Source organism: Gossypium hirsutum, chromosome D04 (genome assembly GCF_007990345.1).
Source record: "Gossypium hirsutum isolate 1008001.06 chromosome D04, Gossypium_hirsutum_v2.1, whole genome shotgun sequence".
NCBI classification, from domain to species: domain Eukaryota; kingdom Viridiplantae; phylum Streptophyta; class Magnoliopsida; order Malvales; family Malvaceae; genus Gossypium; species Gossypium hirsutum.
The window spans coordinates 9,244,986-9,250,149 of NC_053440.1; the positions used below are offsets into that span (position 1 = coordinate 9,244,986).

Genomic DNA, 5,164 nt, shown 5'->3' on the forward strand with positions numbered 1-5,164 from the left:
TAACGAGTGGATGGAGATGTGATTAACGAAGGATTTAGGGTTTCCTTAAGAAGATTAATTGGTATAAATATGTGTTCTTAAACCCTAGGCTTGACAACCCTAGGGAGTAATCATAGGTTAGATGAGATCGAGAGATAAGTCAAACCGAGTAAATTGTAGTTTATCCTGGTTGAGAAAGTGAGGTTGGGAGATAAGTGAGTATCAACCAATCGATTAATTAGTTAGAGGACAGAAGGTAATAAGTGGTTAATCGATAGTTAATCCACCCTAAAACTCTAATTTTAAGTTAATTATAAACCCTAAAGTGAGTGATCGATTTATTAATGTTAGTCATTTGTTATTTTCTTGTTTATTTATTTAGTTATTTAATTTCTTTCATTAATATGTTTTATGGTTTATTGTAATATAAAATTTAATTAATACTATTTAGACTTATTATTTTAAAAAGGATTTTATAGATTTATCGCATCCTCCTTTGGGTACAATCCTCAGAATACTTCTAAGTGTTTTGTTGTAAACTATACTATATTACAATTAGACCTGTGGCACTTGCGGAAATCGCCACTCTAAATTCTTATATATTTTTCATGTTAATTTTACTATAAACAATAACTTGTTTATAGGCGGTCAAGTTGTTGGTGCCGTTGCTGGGGAGGTTTCGACAATAGATCTTGAAAATATTTTTACAAATAATAAGATAAGTAGTAAAGTTAAAACCTATAGATACGATACTTAATTTTTGTTTATTTTTTTATTTTCTTTTTCAGGTCGTTTATGAGTCGAAGCTCCAGCACACCAATTGAACCATACCCAGATTTGGAGGAGATCATTAGGCACAACCGTCTAGCGATGAATATTGATCCACCCGTGGTATTTAGCTTACCCCGAGGAAATCCGTTATTTTAGAATCCACGAGAGAGAAAAAGAAATAATCAGGAAGAAGTCACAATGGATCAACGAATATTACGTGAGTATGCCCTACCTACACTAGATGCAGTGCGAGGAAACATAGAAAGGCTAACAATTAATGCCAATAATTTTAAGATAAGGCGGCTACGATCCAGGTGATCCAAAACACACTGCAATTCAAAGGAAACATGGTGGAAGATCCAAACCAACATTTAAAGTGATTTCTACAACTCTATGATACCTTCAAGTACAATGGGGTATCAGATGATGTTGTGCATCTCTGGTTATTTTCAGTCTCTTTGTGCGACAATGCGACTGATTGGTTAGACTCATTAGAATCAGGTTCTGTTACCATGTGGAATGATTTAGCGAAAAAATTTCTATATAAATTTTTCTTGATTAGTCAAACCATTCAACTTAGGTGAGAGATCACCAACTTTAAACAATACAAGGGTGAGTCCTTGTACGAGGCATGGGAACATTTCAAGACAATGCTAAGGAAGTGCCAACATCACATATTGCTAGAGTGGCTCAAAAATACAAATGTTTTATAACAGTGTTGACGGCCACATGAAGTCAAGCTTAAATGGAGTGTCCGATGGATCTTTCATGTTTCTTACGTACGAACAAGCATACAAAATCATTGATGATATGTCTATGAATTCGTACATGTGGCCCAATGAGAGATGTATGTACAAATCCAAGCCTCCAACGGTAAAATCTATGAACGAAGATAATAACGATGCTCGATTCCAATAAATCCTAGAAAAGCTTAACCATTTGGAAACACCTATCAAGCCTACAAGAACAGAGCCTTATTATGAAAGCCAACCAGAGGAGGCAAGCTACATAGTTAATAGGGGGAGATGCATGTGGTCAAAGATTCGATCGGTTAGAGAGGGAGATACAAACTATGAAGATGGACATTCGAAAAGTCCAAGCTATGTGTGGACGACTCGAATCTCGAATGGACAACCTTTGCAACCAAATAAGCCGGTTAATGACAATGTTTCAAAAGCAAAATGACCAGACTCTCCCTAGTAACATGGAAAATAACCCTTGAAGAGATTGGAAGGAGCACGTAAAAGTGATCGCTTTGCAATCGAGAAAGGAATTGAAGTCACCAAGTAAGCCCATCCATGAATAGGAGAAGATTACCGAAGATGTCGACGAACCCACAAAAGAGGAAGAAGCCGAGCACCATGAGTCGATCGAGAAGGTAGCCAAACCGGTACTTGATCCAGTAATGTCAAATCTGAGCACAATGAAGGTACCATTCCTAAAAAGGTTAGAGGACAAGTAAGAGGTAGATTTTATAATTTTTTTTAATTTATTTAAATGCCTCAATGTCAATTTGCCACTATTAGAGTTTATCGATAAAATTCTGAAATATGCCAAGTACTTAAAGGAAAGTATGGCATGACATAGGAAGATTAAAAAGGGAAAGCAAATTGATATTGTTGACTCGTGTAGCATTTTAATTGTTAAGAAGATACCCTTGAAATTAAAAGTTCTAGGTAGCTTCACGATTCCAATAGAGATAGGGGATAAAGATTTTAGCAAAGCCCTTTACGATTTAGGGGCTAGCATAAACTTAATGCCCCTATCAATCTATTAGAAAATCAGACTCGAGGATATTAAAAATTCCTCGATAATGCTATAGCTGGTCGATAGATCCTTGGTGCACCTAAAAGGTTTATTCGAGGATGTATTGGTCAAGGTACAGGGATTCATAATCCCCATCAATTTTGTAGGCCTCGATTTTGAGAAAGATTGAGAAATCCTCATTCTATTGGGTAGGCCATTTCTGGCCACTTCTAAATCAACAATCTATCTTGAATGAAACAAGCTAATCATAAAAATCGATGATGAAATAGAAGTGTTCAAATGTGACCGCAATTCCCAAAGTGAGGGATTAGTTAAGGAGGAGTGTTATGCATTATTTAATTCAATCCCTAAAGGCCTTGATTGAAGGCATTTCTTGAGTTGTGAAAGTTTAGGTACTCATAAGATGAGAGAACAAGATAAATGGTGAGACTACAGTGGAAGAAGGAGCAATTAAGAGAATCGAGATGATGGGGAGTGATGGATGAAGTCGATGGTGAAGTTTAAGGAATTACCAGACAAGTTCGATAGTACGACATGAATTTTAAACCATTAAACCTAATTAACTTGTAAACATTGTATATTATATTATTTTTAATTTGTTAGAGTTAAGAATTAAACTTGTTATTTTGTGTTAGAATTAGAAGGAAAAAGGTTCTTGAGAGTAATAGAGGAGATAGACATTAGTAGGTTGCATACAAGGGTAACCAACAGTCTCTTATAAGTCTCAAAGAGGAAAAATTGAAGCCATGTTGTCGCATAACAATCCCATGGCACGACACAACCCTAGGGAACTTTAAAACCTAAAAATCTATCATTGTGGCATGACACGCCTTCATTTGAAAGCAAGATCCAAGGTCTATGTCGTGTTGCGCTATGCACCCTTATGACGCGACATGCAGACCATTTTTGGAAACTTTTTGTTCTTGATTCAACTCGATCTTCAGAGATATTCATCTAAGTTTGATGGCAAGAAAAGCCCTAAATGGCTTCTTTATATTGCCCTTACCAGCTGCTACACCCTTCAAGCCATCATAGCCAAACAAATTTCCATTCACAACCCTTTTTCTTCTAGATTCCATACATTATTTGCTTTTCATTTGCTTCATAGCCCCTAAACCATGCATAGCAACCTTTCTAATAGTGAATCCGTAGTGGATAGCCACACCTATATCCAGGAATAAGAGCTCAAAAGTAACCTTCTGGCTGTCTAATGAAAAATCCCTTGCAAGAATGAGGTTTCAAATCTACAGGCATATTAAAGAGCGAAACATAAAAGTTGATCCAATACCATCGATGGGAGAAGCTATGCATAACCCGACCAATCCAGTGTACCTTCCGGTCGTACATGAATTTTACACCGCATTGAATGAGGTAGATACAAATAAATCGATGGAGATACCAATGATGCTATTTTCAACCCGAGGAAGGAGATTTCTATCTCACCTCCCGAGATAGAAAGGTATTATGACATTCCAATATATCTTTATGATTTTGTACAACATATTAACCTAATGTATTTCTCGAGAGAGAATATAAACGACATAATCAAACTCCTAACGGATGAAAAGGGTGAGTGGAAATGCCACTTAGGAATGGACTATCCCATATAATTTTCTCAGGCGAAGTTAACTTCGACGGCGCGAATGTGGTTGAAATTCATCAGTACTTGAATTTGCCCAGCAGCAGACATGTCTAATAACAATACATTCCAGGCGACTCTGTTGTACGCAATTTTAACAAAGGAAAGAATTTGTGTGGGAACATGGATATATGTGAGCATGATCCAATGCACAAGGAAAAACGAGGTGGAACTACTTTTTCCGAACTTAGTGACAGCCTTATGCTGACAAATGAAGGTGTCGATGGGACGACTGAGTCATGATTTACAACCAAGCAAGTTTCTGATATCAAAACTAAGTGTGGAATATCTTATAGGGAATTAAAAATGAAATAGAGCGATAAAGACAAAACCACATCTAGGTGAGAATGCGCTACTCGATTCGAAATGGATCATTCAATGGATGCAAGAAGTCGAACCAATCTTTGAAGATTTTGTGAGGAAAAACAAGTTAAAGATGCCACAGTTCCCATCAACTAAGTAAATGTAAAGATCAAATCAAACAAGGTGAAGAAAAATAGGGAATTAGAGCAATAGAAAGACCTCGAAGAAGATTCGGAGAAAGAGTCGGAAGGTGAACTGAGCAAAGCAGATCAGGCATCGGATCCTAATTTCGACTAAATTAAAAAAATTTATTTAAATTTCATATATTTCTTTTAATTTGGACTTAGTATTTTTATTTTTATTCAAAATGTTTTTAATTTTAGTTTTTAATTATTTAAGACTTTAATTTTTTTATATATGTAGTGTCATTTAGTTTTTCTTAATAGGAACCCCGAAATTTTGAAGGCATAACAATATCGAGTTGAAATCGAAAAGGGGGAGTAGTCTCACCAATTGTATTGCACGAATCACGCTAATCGGATAACCTTTTTCCTTTACAGTTTTAATTGCACATTAGGGACAATGTGCTGAATAGTTTTTTAATTTTTATTATTTCATACTTCCTATGTTCTTGAACTTATAGAAATATAAGAGATTGGTTAGGAGCATGTTAATGTGTTTTTTTAAATAAATTATAAATTTAGT

The 5,164-nt window shown here is 35.7% G+C and overlaps 1 non-coding gene across 1 annotated transcript; it reads right to left on the reverse strand.

Annotated features, from left to right (window-relative positions):
- Positions 1-1,323: 1,323 nt before the first annotated feature.
- LOC121216616 (small nucleolar RNA R71) lies at positions 1,324-1,429 on the reverse strand. Its single transcript, XR_005912797.1, has one exon. It is a non-coding gene; the product is annotated as a small nucleolar RNA R71 (small nucleolar RNA).
- Positions 1,430-5,164: the final 3,735 nt, after the last annotated feature.